The 15,316-nt window shown below is 40.1% G+C and overlaps 1 pseudogene across 1 annotated transcript; it reads right to left on the bottom strand.

Moving 5' to 3' along the window:
- Positions 1-2,613: 2,613 nt before the first annotated feature.
- Positions 2,614-12,913, bottom strand: LOC103463252 (NLR family CARD domain-containing protein 3-like; annotated as a pseudogene). The gene is made up of 7 exons (XR_014086503.1): positions 11,649-12,913; positions 9,093-9,198; positions 8,942-9,016; positions 8,595-8,705; positions 7,714-7,792; positions 7,386-7,608; positions 2,614-4,374 (listed from the first exon to the last, which is right to left on the bottom strand). The product of XR_014086503.1 is annotated as an NLR family CARD domain-containing protein 3-like (transcript).
- Positions 12,914-15,316: the final 2,403 nt, after the last annotated feature.

The raw sequence follows: 15,316 nt of genomic DNA on the forward strand, positions 1-15,316 counted from the left end.
AGAACCACTCAGTTTATCCATGAATGGCTTTGGGTTCTTCTTAAAGCTGCTGAAATCAATGGAGGCCATTATTTCCTCAGGAGACGAGACCTGATGAAGCTTCATCACAGAGACGAGGCTCCAACCGACTGAAGAGGACGGTTCCTCTCTGACCCGGCCCAACAGAACCACAGCTTCAGGACAGAGGGAGGAACCTGCTGCTGCAAACCTCACTGTCATTCAGCTCATCTAGATTTGCTTTTCTACAATCAGTCACTTCTTAGATGTTTCATTAATGGTGATCTGAACTGGTCAGTGTTTGTGGCTCGACTGGAGGATCAACATTTCATTCTGGATGTAAAGATGAGAATCAGAAATAAAACCATCTGAATCTTTACCAACCAAACTGAACATATCCATCATTAATTACTTCATTTGGATTATTTTACTCAGTTTGTTCATCAGTCAGAAACATTTTAAAAACTGAGAAACAAAGTTCAATAATCTCAAAGTCTGAAATGAGAAAATAATTCATTTATAAGGTTAAATGTTTTAGACATTTTAATCTGACATTTAAACATGTTGGTTTAAAATATTACAATAAATTATTAATTAAACTAAGAACTAAAGTATCAATGAATGATTTTATTGTATAAATAGAGAAAACAAACCTCAGATCTCCACTTTACTGACTGAACTCTCCAGGATCTCAGACAGATTCTTCACATCAGAATTCTCCACCTAGTTATGATGATTTTATTCCAGTTCAGTCAGATGTTGGTTGGACTTCAGAGCTGAAGCCAAAACTTCACATTCAGCCTTTGGATCAACAGCCACCAAGTCTGTGATGAGAGAAGAAATAAATTCAGTTCTAATGAAATCAATCTGGATCATAAACAGGTAAAATATGATAACAGTGATGTCATCATGATGTCATCATCTGATCAACATCTGATCCTTCAGTTTCCCAGAGTTGACCCGACAGAGAGTCTGTGCAGCTCCTGACTACAGTCCAGGTTCTGGTTCTGGTTCTGGTCCAGGCTTCATGTCCTCAGACCTTCAGCTCAGTCAGATGTTGAAGATCTTCTATCATCTGTGAAGGAAAGTTCAGTTTCTCTGCAGCATCAGAGCCTCAAAGGAGCTGCAGCAGCTGATGCAGAGGCTGACTGAGCTGGATGAAGGAAACTACTGGAGATGATGGAGAGGAGGAGGAGCTGCTCACAGCTCTGACTTGGACTAGACCGTTTGGCTCCTTGAGATCTTCCATCCAGCAGGAAGTGAGTTATAAATGAAGTGAGCAGAGCAGGAAGTCCAGCCTGCTGTGGACCTCTGGCCTCTCTGGGTTTGTTTAGCCCATATCTGCTGCTGCAGCATCTAGAATCCCATATCTGCTGCTGCAGCATCTAGAATCCTCCTCATCATTAATAATAGTAGCATATTCTATAGAAACGTGGCTCCCAGCAGCAGATGATTAAATGCTGCCACAGAGGAAACTAGGAGCAGACCAGACACATGATGCTCCCAGTTGTGTCTCCGTTCATCTGCTGGATTTGATGCTTTAACAAAGTAGAAAGTGGACAGTCGTCAACCTGCTTCAACTAAAAGCTGCAGATTGTTCTGGTCGTCCTGCAGAGCAGCAGCAGAACCGGTCCTGCTGCTCCTTCAGGTCTGGACCGTCCTCTGTTGGTCTGAGAGGAACTGGGACAAACTGGTTGGACGAGGGACACATGTATCTGCAGTGGTCTGTCCATCGTCTCAGAGGAACAAAGGTTTGGATGTCAGAAGAAATTGTTGCTAAACTCCTAAAGAGCTGAAGAGCAAAACCCCTGGAGGAGACGGAGCGTTTGGGTCCAGCAGCATCTTCATGGTGAAGCAGTGAAAGTTCTCCAGGAACTAAAGAGGCTGGGATGTCTAAAGAGGTGAAGCTCATGTCTCTGCAGGTCTTCATGGAGGACAGCTAACAGCTTCAACAGAGGCTGCAGATGAAGAGCTGATGAGGAAAATGGTTCCAGCTCTGGAAGCAGATTCTCAGAGCTTTGGGAGGATCTGACAGAAACCAGGACTTTTTCTGGAACCAGACAACAATCACCACATTTTGGTCTCATTACAAACTCAGAAGAAAATAGTGGGAGGAGGACGAGGTGAGAATGATGATGGGATGAGGAAGATCAACACTGTTCACAAAGTTTATAATTAATGCAATGGTTTATTTCAATGGTCCAACTTTCCATCAAACCTAAACAATTATTTTATAAAAACAGTCAAAGATCCTAAAAGGTGAATTATGGAGCAGCAGCTCAATGAGTGAAGAGGAGTTTAAAGTTTAAAAAGTCTCTCTGGCTGATTGGATCTTAGAGAAAATAGACATTTTCTAGAGTTCAGGGTTTTCTATTCATTTCAACCTGAAAACTGATAAAAAGTTAAATATTTTTAAAATGATCAAAATGTCTAAAAACCAGAAGCTGCAGCTGTCCTGGATGAACTGAATGTTTAGATGTTTGAATGGCTGAAATCATCCAGAGGATGAAGAAAGAAGTTAAAGGCCAAAAACATCCAGAATCAACTTGAAGAAAGAAGAAGAAACAGGAGGACAATAGTGCTGTATCAGCTTTCACACAATGAAAACGTCTGGACTCACCGAGCCTTTCTGCAGTTCCTCACAGCTGGAAGAAGTCTCAGTCGTCCTTTATCTGATGTCTTGTACTTCTTCAGGTCCAACTTATCCAGAACCTCTGACATCTGCAGCATGAAGGCCAGAGCTGAACAGTCAGTCACTGACAGCTCCTTCCTTGAATCCAGCAGCCGTTGGATCTCCTGATAAAATGAGACGTCGTTCATCTCCACCAGACAGTAGAAGATGTTGATGCTTCTGTCAGGAGAGATTCTATCAGTGTTCATCTCCTTCAGGTTGGTGATGATTCTCTGGATGGTTTCTGGACGGTTCTCTGTCTGACCCAGCAGATCTTCTAAGAGTCTCTGGTTGGACTCCACAGTGAGACCATGAAGGAAGCGGACAAACAGGTCCAGGTGGCCATTTTTACTGCTGAGGGATTTCTCCATGACTTTCTTCATGAACTCATCTAGAGATGTTTCATTGTATTCTTCTCCCAGGAACGTCTTGATCACCTCTGACCTCCTGCTGGTGAAGCAGTGGAGCATGTAGACGGCAGCCAGAAACTCCTGGATGCTCAGATGAACAAAGGAGTAGACGGAGATGTCGCGCGTTCCTCTCTCCTTTTTAAACATCTCAGTGAAAACTCCTGAGAACAACGCGGCATCTTTAATGTCGATGCCACACTTATCAAGATCTTCGTCATAGAAGACCAGGTTTCCCTCCAGCAGATGATCTAAAGCCAGACTACCTAGAGACTCAATCAGCTTCTTGTTCTCTGGACTCCAGATATTTTTTGTCTTTCGCTGTCCATGAAATTTTTTCTCCTTGATTGTGAACTGAAGCAGCAGGAACTCTATGTACATCTCAGTCAGGGTCTTGGGCAGCTCTCCTCCCTCTCCGTTTTCCATCACATCCTCCAGAACTTTAGCAGTGATCCAGCAGAAAACTGGGATGTGACACATGATGTGGAGACTTTTTGATTTCTGGATGTGGGAGATGATCCTGCTGGCCATCTTTTCATCACCTCTGAATCTCTTCCTGAAGTACTCCTCCTTCTGGGGGTCAGTGAACCCTCTGACCTCTGTTACCATGCTGACGCACTCAGCAGGGATCTGATTGGCTGCTGCAGGTCGTGTGGTTATCCAGAGGAGAGCAGAGGGAAGCAGATTCCCCCAGATGAGGTTTGTCAGCAGAACATCCAGTGAGCTGGACTCTGTAGCATCAGTCAGGATCAGATTATTATCAAAGTCCAGTGGAAGTCTGCTCTCATCCAGACCATCAAAGATGAACAGAACCTGAAACTTTTTAAAGCTGCGGATTCCTGCGTCTTTAATATCTTCAAAGAAGTGATGAATCAGTTCCACTAAACTGAACTGTTTTCTTTCAGTACATTCAGCTCTCTGAAAGTGAATGGAAATATAAACTGGATGTTCTGGTTGGTTCTGCCTTCAGCCCAGTCCAGAGTGAATTCTGTGTTAACAGTGTTTTCCCAATGCCAGCCACTCCCATGGTCATCACTGTTCTGATTGGTTCATCACTTCCAGGTGGGGCTTTAAAGATGTCTTCTCTTCTGATTGTTTCTTGTTTCCTGGATGCTGTTTCAATCTGTCTGACCTCATGTTCCTGGTTGACCTCTGTAGTTAACCCCTCTGTGATGTTGAGCTCTGTGTAGATCTGGTTCAGAACCGTTTTATTTCCAGGTTCAGCGACACCTTCAGAGAGACTCTGGAACTTCTTCTTCAGATGGTCTTTAAGCTCCTTTTGACACCAAACATCAAAATCTGAAAAAAAAAAACCCAATAAAGACCATTTCTGATATTCTAAGAAGGGTTTGTGCATGAACTGCTATGATGGAAAAATAATTACAGAAAACGAATTATTTTTTCAGGGCTGCACAGTGGCGCAGTTGGTAGAGCTGTTGCCTTGCAGCAAGAAGGTTCTGGCTTCGATTCCCGGGAGAACATGCATGGAGTTTGCATGTTCTCCCTGTGCATGGTGGGTTTTCTCCGGGTACTCCGGTTTCCTCCCACAGTCCAAAAACATGACTGTCAGGTTAATTGGTCTCTCTAAATTGCCCCTATGTGTGTGTGTGCATGATTGTGCGTCCTGTGTGTTTCGTTGTTGCCCTGCGACAGACTAGCAACCTGTCCAGGTGACCCCGCCTCTCGCCTGGAACGTTAGCTGCAGAGGCACCAGCACCTCCTGACCCACTAAGGGACAAGGGTGTTAGAAAACGGATGGATAATTATTTTTCTACCAAGGTGTTTAAACCTGAAAGTAATTCCAATTTCAGTCAATGAGGAAATATAAAATTATAATTCTGATTTTCTGAATAAAACTCCCACTGAGGCGATGGATAAAAGAAAAAAGCAAATAAATAAACCAGGTTCTTTCTGCACAGACTTGATTAAATCAGTTTTGCTCATTAAAACTTTGATTGTTTTCTCTGGTTGAAGGTTTCAGTTAATCAAACATGTTTCCCACAGAGCGACCTCTGACCTCTGACCTTTTGTCAAAGTGTGTAATTTGAAATGTTATTCTTTTTTGCAGTGTGTGGTGGAAAATGACTGCAAGCTAACATCTGCTGATCATGTTATATGAAATGCTTGTGAACTCTCACCACAGTGAAGTTATTTGGGTTCCATGATCCAGGTTGCGGACTTTGTTTCCCACAGCTGCATGAGAACCAGACTGTCTCAGCCATTGTTTTGGATTCTTTATCCTGGTATAAACTCATGTGTGTCTCTGCCTGGCAGAGCTTTTCATCCACACCTGCTTCATCACTCATTGTCCTACAAGCTCTCTGAGTTCTGCACAGTTCACAAATAAACCTGATTGAGTGATTTCACCTGAACAGTGCTTGGTGATCATTTGTTCCACAACAGTGTCTGCAAGCTGGAAACAAAGAACCAAACTGGCCACTTTATTAGGTACACCTGTCCAGTTGTTAATGGTTGTAGGTTTTAGAAAGGCAGCAGGAGCTGAGATGAAATCTTGTTGTAGTCAAACACATGAAACCTTAGAGGCATTCACCATTAGATGCAATAATAGACTGAGAAACATTTATTTCAAATGTAAAAAAATTAAAAAGAGAAATTATTGTTGCCTGTTCAGTTTTGATAAAAACTAAATATTCATCATCATTTTCCATTTCTTTTATTTTACTTTAGCTCCAGTTGATGGATTTAGGCCCAGCTAATATATATTATACATGTTTACTACTGTTCACATTATGAAAATGTTTTTTGATATTATTATTACTTTGTAATATAGTTTGACTGAAAATTGCTCAAAACGTATTTATATAAGAGCCCAGATGAACATTATTATAAAGTTTATTTGATAGGGATAGACTCACATCAACATGGACAAACTGAATAAAACATCATCCCATGTTTGCATCATAACAACAGCTGATTCGCAGCACTTGTCCCTAGATGGCTTTTTAAAAAGTGACTCTAAAAATTGAAGTGATAATCATTTAAAATAGCACAACATAATGTATACAAACAGAACAATGTAAAACATTAAAAATGGGTACAGGTCTGTTTTTGACATAACCAGAGTTTTGTTTGATTGTTGAACGTACTAAAACTGGTTACAGACTTTAAATGAACAGGAAGTGAGTCCAAACTGCAGATCCTCTCACAGACGGAGCACTTTGAGCAAAAGTGGTTCTTCGGAAGGGAACCTTACAATTTCCATCCAAAACTGCTCTGGTAGATCTGCTGCAGTCTCTGTATGCAATTGCTTAATGGTGTAGGTGCAAGTCCATTTAAACACTTAAGAATCAATTTTAAAATGTTATAATTTAGAAAATTTGTAAAATCCAAAATGCCAAATTTAGCCAAAATGTGACAGTGATGGAATCTAATCGGATTTTGATATAAAACCTTTAAGGCCCGATTATAGAGACTTGCTAAGTCTTTAACTGAAGAGAGGAAATAATTATTAAACATGGTCGCTAGCTTAGGAGGGTCAGTTATGGTTTTTCCAGCTATTGCTAGTTCATATTTATGTTAAGTGTTTGCATTGGGATTCAGTAAACTGTTTAGTTGTTTCCAGATCGTCTTACCATTCCCTCCAGTTTCTGATAAGACATTTGTGTAATATTTAGCTTTAGATTTGTACATTTCTTTAACTACTCTGTTCCTCAAACTTTTAAAAAGCAGCCAATCTGTGTTCCTTTTATTTTTAAGAAAAGATTTTAAAGCATAGTCTCTCTTTTTCATTAACAGCCGAATGTCATCCGATACCCAAGGTATATGCATTTGTTGAGCTGGAAAACTATTAAACTGACAAAAGCAGTGATGGTCCAGCAACACCGATGTGTTAAGGCTGTTGATGGATGGTAGACAGTCAGAGAGATCATGTCATGCAGATCAGCAGCAGTTTATCATTTACTCCATGTTGGCGCTGCTGCATCACAGTGTGAATTTGGTAGCTGTCTGTGTGTTTCTGCAGGTTCTTCATCTGTAGCTGAATGTTACATTTTTATGTACTGGGTACAGGAATCAATACTAAAATGGGTTTTTATCTTGTGCATCGCTGCCATGTTTGTTTTTTACAATATTTTACAGTAAATATAAAGTTTCCAAAGTTTATATTTCATGAGCAGCAACCAGTCACCACAGGTGATGTTTAAATAAAAAGCTGCTGAATCCAGAACGTCATTGAGCTCATGTGACTGTTTGATTAAGATTTTCTGTATTTGTTGGTTTCTCTTGTTTGATTTCAGTTGAATTCATTTTCACATGTAATCATGTTTTAATTGTTGTAGAAATCCTCTTACCCTGCAGACGGTCAGCCAGCTCCTCCTGCTTCATCTTCCTCAGGAAGTTCAGGGTGATCTTCATCACTGCCTCTCTGCTGCTCCTCTGCTCTTCATCCTCACCCCTCATCACCTCCTCATCCTCACTCTGACCCTCTGAGCATTCTGGCTCATCTGGACTCAGAAGCTTTTGGATCTTCTTCAGCTCGTTCTTCACGAATGTGACAATGTTTTCCTCCAGCAGCTGGAACAGAATGAGAAGATATCAGACTAGATCTGGACATCAGGTCCATGTTGGACAGACTGACAGTCCTCTGGTCTACAGACTGAACAGAACCAAAGTACAGACCATAAATATGGAGTCCAGCTGGGTTTGGTGCTGCTGGGCAGACGGATCAGTGGGAACCTCTGGGCTCTGCAGATCCTCTCTGTGGAGGAACCGGGACAAATGAACCAGAATCTGTCTGTCCACACAGAGACAAACTGAGATGATGCTTCTCTGCAGATTGGAGGCAGAATTAGCTCTGCATGGTTCTTTAGTTTTCTAAAGCTTAAAAACGGCAGCACAGGTTCCATCGGTGTTTAACTGAGATATTTTAGGATCTGTTTTCTGATGACTGGGACTGAAACGCTGAAAGAAGGACAGCAGCAAAAGTCTGTTTGGTTTAGGTTTAAATATCCAGAACAGAATAAAACATGATCCACCTTCTTTATGCAGAAACAATTAAATTAGCTCTGATTTTAGAATTCAGACCAAAATTATTCATACCCTGGCAGATTTAATTTTAAAATCAGTCAATTTAAAAGGAAAAAAATATGTAATTCATACTTTTCTCCATAATCAGAGAATTACAGGAATCAACTGTTTTAACCTTGGAGCTCCACTAATGCTTATCTCCTCCACAGATTCTCAACATTGTATCAGCATTTCTTTACATAAATCCCTAAAATGCTCCAACAGGAGGTTTCCACAGAGCTGGAATCTAAGATGGCAGCAGGTGGTGCAGCTCTCAGATCATTACATGTTTTCTCCCTGTTAATAAACTTTCACATCTTGTTCTGCAGCTGCAGAGTTTTCTAGGTTCCTCATGTCTCCCAAACGTTGCTAAAGACCCAGAAAGTCCCTAAAAACATTCAATCATGATGACTTTTTAAAATACAAAACAGAAAATCAAATGTGACCAGAACTGGTATATTTTATGATCATGTCAGTAGAACATTGAACAGAACCTTTGGACCCGGCTCTTTGCTGCTGGAGGCTGGTCTGATTTAAACTTAGTAATAATCTCCTTAGATCTGTTGCTCTTCCATGACACACAGCTGGGCTCAGCTGCATGACTCCTGCAAATTAATGAAAAGGTCATATTAGAAATGGATTGGTGATAAAAAGCCTCCCTGGTTGTTAGCAGCACGACTGGATTGTTTTCCAATAATCACATTAATATATTTGTATAAAACCGTCAAATTTCACAGGAGAAATATTTCTTCAGGTGATAAAAGGCCGAATTTGTAAAGGTAATATTTGTTGGGCTCACATGAACACATTTAAAAAAATAACAAACTTAGATCCAGCTCACCTCTTTGAGTTGTTACTGCTGAAGGAAACACAGCTGGGTCCGGGTCCAGGTTCTGGTTCTGGTTCTGATGGCTTCCTGTGAATGGAGACAGTTTGGTGATTCCACTGCTGAACTTTGACCTTTCCTGCACAGGTAAAGGTCATGACCTCACCTGTGGTCCAGGTGTTCCCCACTAAGAGACATTTTAGAGGGAAGGACTGTGTCCTCTCCGTCCTCACACTGATCCTGCTGCCACTAGGTGGCGCTCCTCCACTCACCTGAAAACACAAATAAGTTTGAAACTTTAATTATTTTATATTCATGTTTCATTGAATTTATATTTATTTTCTAAATCAAGTTAGAATCAAATGTTGAAATGATTAATGATTTGTTGAATCAATGAATAGAGTGGAAAATAATTGATAATTTTGTGTTTTGAGGAATCTTGATGAATCTGAGACTTTGAGAGAAAAATGTCAGGAGACACTCGTCCACATGACCTGTTAGTAAAACAGCTGGAGAATAAAAACATGAAGCTCATTGATTCAGAACTAAAATAAAATCAAGTAAGAGTAGAAATACGTCATAGTAAAATTACTCAAGTAAAAGTAAAAACAAAGCGTAGAAAAGTATTTCTGAAAATACATTTTTCAAAGAAGTTACTCAAGCAAATAAAAACTAACTCTGACTGAAGTGGAGTTTTGAATAAGTGACATTTCTCCAGTGGAAGAGAAAGTACTCAAAAAATGTACTTAAGTAAAAGTACAAATACATAGACAAAAATGTACACAAGTAAAAGTACCACATTAACATTTTACTTAAGTAAAAGTACTTGCTGAATGGATTACCTAATCGCTAATATCATTAAGTGAACCGATTATATTTAATTTTAATACATTAGAAATGTGCCATTTTAATGAACAATGCCACAGATAAAGCATGTTTTTATTGTTTACTCTGTAACATAGTTTAGACTTAGATATGTGATACAATGCATCATAATTTCAGGGATGGAAACATCTTGTTTCCTGTCCAAACATAACATGAACTTCACTTTTTTTCCAGTAGTGGCTTTTATTTTGAAAGAAATCCAACTGGCAGGGGAGGACATGGAACCAAGGAGCCACGTAGCAGAGTTGTACTCTGGACCACCGAACCTCAGACCAAATCAGCGCCCGCCGCTACATGGCGATAAAATTAAGTGCACCTATCAAAATTGCTTCTCTAATTGATCTGAAAGATCCACATTCCCATAAAACACCTAGATATTAAATACTTAGAGCTGAAATAAATGTAACCATTATCAATTCAAACTCTTCATTCTGTTTTGCTTTCATCTCTGTAGCACAATCTGCAGAGGTCTCTTGTCATCCCTACAAAAAATAATGCCCTGGGCGTATTGCCCATGTCAGAAACCACAACTGTCTGCACCATTAAACATAGCAATTAACGCTAAACAACTGTAAACGATGCACACTGTCCAAAGTGGAATAAGCAGGAAGTAACCAAACAGAAGGAGGCGACTGTTCTCATCCTCCCTCCTGCTGCAACGTCTGCCACCATGACAGGAGATGAAAACAAAGAGCAATGAGCATGCTCTGTGTTCTTACGTTGTTGTTTTATTTATTTTATTGTATATATATATATATATATATATATATATATATATATATATATATATATATATTGATATATATATATATATATATATATATCAATGAAATAAAATAATAGCTACCTCAGTGTAGCACGCAGAGCATTACAAGAACACAGAACGTCTCTCAGTGAGGCTTCAGTCCTTTAGGATTCAGTAAAGATCCGTCCAGAAGAATCGGATCGTTCCTGAATGTCATATCACTATATTGCACTTTGGTCACAGCGTTGTCCCATATCTGCGACACCTCAGTCAACACCTCCACACAATAATTCAGCTCATGAGTGACAACTTTTTTCATCGCAGATGCAACATGTGTCTCTGTACAGCTAGCTTAGCTAGCATGACGTCCACAGATCTTACCTTTCTTTAAGCTTTCCTTCCAAGTGACGCTAAAAGTTGGACAAAGTCCCACCGTGATTTTACATGTCGCCATATCTATGATTTATGCAGCTATTATATAACTGACGCAGACATCTTCTCCCGCTCAGAGGAAACCACTGCGCATGTCTGGAGCTCCGCAGCGAGTAAAGGTGGAGCCGATGGGTGACAACAGACACTAAGTCACGTTATTGCTGGGATTTTACGGCGCCATCTTAAATCCCTGAACTTCACATTTTAACGGCAAAAAGAGCAACGAGACTTGGATGTAACGAGTAACGCGACAGTTTAGTAGAAATGTAGTGAAGTAGAAAGTACAGATACTTACTGTAAAATGTAGTGGAGTAAAAGTAGCAAGTATACATTATTAAATCTACTTAAGTACAGATACACGAAAAATATACTTAAGTATTTCTCGATGAAATGTTAAAATTGTCATCAAGGATTAATGTCACATTCTTTTACCTCAGCAGTATTTAGTATTTCATATAAATATCTATGGATCCTATGAACGTCTTGCAGCTCCAGGCCGCCCGTGTTTTCTGCTGCGGGCAGATTTTCATCGGTTCCTTCCAGTTTCGGCTGGGAATCTGTTACTGGGAACTATGGAGCGGAAGTTTCTGCTGATTCTGAACGCAACGACCCTTAAAACGATCTAAACCATCACAACGAAAGAAATGTTAAGTTTCTTACCCACAGATTGCGGCAAATCCAAACTGCGTCAAAATGAGGAAAGTGAAAATAAAACTCAGAGACGTTCAGGGACCAAAGAAAAAGTCAGAAGAAGTCAGACTCAATCTAAAATAGACGGGAAATACGGTATATTTAAAGAAATGATCCTATTTAACTGATTATATTTTCTCCCTCTAAATCAGAGGTTCCCAAACTGTGGGGCGCGCCCCCTAAAGGAGGCGCCGTGCCATTGCAGGGGGGGCGCGGGAAGCCGTCTGGATGAAAAAAAGAAAAAACATGAACGCTGTATGTGCTGGGTTTTTACCTTAGAATGGCCAACTCTCTGTTATTCCTCTGTCAGTTTGATACAGTAGGGCTTCCACACTTCCCATATCTGTGTCCTCTGTCACTTTTATCAGCAGTTAATACTGTTTAATCCGGTGTTAACTTGTGGTAACCTGTTTTTCCGAGCCGCCATTAAACGCAACATGAGCGCTACGACGCTCGCGCTGGGTTTCCACCTGTGCGGCAGTGAAGGAGACCTGCTGCTGCTGGGCGGAGCTGCACAGGTGTTAGAATCATGGCAGCAAACCAGCAAAACGCAAAGAACTTTTCACAGTTTTTCCCCAAACTAACAGACTGAGTTGAGTGAAGCTGCTGGATGCAGGTAAAGTTAGTTAAAAGATGACTAGCTAATACCAATACAGCACCTGAAGCTTAACAAGTAGCCTGTAGGCTACCGGTGTTGTTGTCTATGTCCAGCTACGTACAATCATTTTGTTTGCCCCCAAAAAGTTCCAGCTCAGCTTCACCATGTCGGTATTTAGCTATAAAGATGCTACGAGTCAGAGCCCAACATGCTGAAATTGGCTTTTTATGAATGTGAAGGAAACATTTATGTATTTTCTATTACAGTTTAGGATAATTTCTCTTTTATTCTTGGCTTTAGCCTGTGAACCAGGACGTCTCAGAAGTCATTGAGTTCTCCCAGTGTGACCAGCAGACTGAAGCCTGTGACCAGTGTTCCCAGTATAATAAATACATGTTTTATTCTTTCACTTTTTGTGTATTTTTAAATACCTCAATCTGAAGTATTAGTGTATTAATGTAGCTTTTGTAATGAAATAAACATAATTTACTGTTAGAATTATTTTCACTCTGCTGTCAATAGTTGACAAACTGTAATAAATATTTATTCTCTGGAAAAAAGTAAGAAAAATATGTAGTTTAATGTTTGATAATGACTGATTTATAAATCAAAAGTAATTTCTCAATAACGTATAAAAAAGACAGGAAAATTATTTGTTTCTTGTCTTGAAATGTTAAATGTACATTAAATGATCTGCAGCTGCTTTAAATACACTTTGAAACCACGACAACGCATGTATATCTATCTAGTTATCGGATTCTAAACAATTTCATGACTTATTCTCGTCATAACTTGTTGCGTCTGCTGAACTGACAACTCCGCTGCCGGTCGATCTCCTCCTCGTACTGGACGATGGTTTTTTCCAGCTGGGTGAAGATTTCTTCAGCAGCAGCAGTTAGTCTCTCTCTGATAAACTCTCTCAGAGGCTCAACGGAACACATTGTTGCTGCGCAGACTCACAACACACCTGGACACGGCCTGAGACACACGAGCTAACGAAGCTAACCGGAAGCGGTAAAATGCAGCCTGCTGCTGCCACCTGCTGGACAGAAGTGAAGCTCAAACATGTGAACGTCAGAATAAATAATAATATAGGTATTATCTAATAATACCTGCTGGTTAAATGCTTGTGGTCTCACTAGCTGAAGCGGTTCGAGTCTCACGCAAAAGGCTGGAAGTTGTTTTTCCTGCAGCTGCATGAGAACCAAACTGTCTCTGGGGTCAAACTCTCAGCCTGCAGAGCTTTCAGTCCAAACAGTGACCGTCTAATATGCTCTGTTCTGGTCACAATATATGAAGAAACCTGATTCAGCGATTTCACCCAGCAGTGCTTGATGTATAAAGAAACTAAATATTTATATAGCACTACATTTAGTTATTTCTTTAAACAAACTACCATTTATCTCCTTACACAAATCAGAGTTTATAGTTTCTCATGGTTTTTGCTAAATTAAGGGCCTTTTGTGCTACAGCAGAAATATTTAAAACTATTTTACTTTTAGCTCATGATGAGAAAAAACATCAACCATCAAACCCAAACCATCTACTGGTGTTTATCTGCAGCAGTCTGGTCATCACACACACACACACACACGTATACAGGTATATGTGGTTTAGCATGCCTTTTTCGCCAAACAGGCCCGGTGGTGGTTTAGATGGACTACCCTTTCCCAAGTAGCTAGAGCAACGAGAGATGGCTTAAAACACTGTAAAAATCTGAAAATTTTTTAGCTCACTTTAGGTGTCAGATAGCAGCTACACAGCCTTTGTTTCAGCAATCTGACACCATGGTGAGTTATATGGACATCAGCAAATTGTGGTTTATGAGAACAAAACAAAGTAATGTGACTTTATCTAGACAAAATGTATTTTTAATTTACCATTTATGCTTACCTGTGCACAGTTATTCCACCAACATGTCCATATTGAGAGCTGCGGCTTCAAATTGGGATTTAATTTTTAAAAACCTGGCGTCTGGGACTGTTTGGTAATAAGACACGTCCACAGTTTTTTTCCAGCCAATCAGATGATGACCGGCTAAAAGCACACGTAATGTATGGAAAATGTCTGTAAAAGTGCAATTCATACACACCGCCACTTGAAATCAGGCAGCGCTGTGTTATACACTGGAATACACAAATCTCAGGTCACATGGTATAAAAGGACAATTAAAGAAAGTGAGATATCACACTGTTTATTCACTGAAAAGTACAAATATATGGTCCACATCATCCAAAAACTGGCATAGTTCCAATAAAACTTTAGATTTATGAGAAAAAGTGTTGTTTAGATACTCAAAATTTAAAATACACTCCTTGATTTATGAGGACATCAGCATTGTCCTTGTATTACCCTTAGGTCCGTGTAACGTAAGTGCGTATTAAGGTCAAAAGGCAGGCTAAACCACGGATACCAACACACACACACACACACACACACACACACACACACACACACACACACACACACACACACACACACACACACACACTCTCTCTCTCTGCTGGGTCATTCAGAGACCATGAGAGCCTGAGTGACCAAAGTATAGATAATAACTACATAGAATGAATCCTGTAAATTTCTTCATGTACCGATAAATAATTCACACAGATCAGGTCAGACTGACTTTAGTGTAGAAACAAGCAAACACCACCAGGTTTCTGACACGAGGAAATATTAAAACGTATTTAATAAAGAAAAGTGTATTCAGGCCATCGGCGCCACCTGCAGTCAGGTGTAGCAACAGGCTCACAGAAAAGACGTTTTATCTCAGTTTCATCTGATTGTCATGAACAACAGATCCAGAGTTCAGACGCTCCGTTCGCTGCTTCTGGCTTCAATATGAATATTTGATAAGGAGTCAAATGAACAGCTGCTGGTTCAATCAATAACTAATGAAAACAAACACAGAGGTCTGACCATGAAGAGACGTCAGGACGTTTCCTGAAGCTTCTTGTGTCCATTGAAAACTGTTCTTTCATTCAGATTAAGAGACAAAACTATTTCATCTGGAATCAAAAACATTTGGTCTTGGCTGTTT

This window comes from Poecilia reticulata, unplaced genomic scaffold, assembly GCF_904066995.2.
Source record: "Poecilia reticulata unplaced genomic scaffold, P_reticulata-male-v2 Scaffold_128, whole genome shotgun sequence".
In the NCBI taxonomy this organism is placed as follows: domain Eukaryota; kingdom Metazoa; phylum Chordata; class Actinopteri; order Cyprinodontiformes; family Poeciliidae; genus Poecilia; species Poecilia reticulata.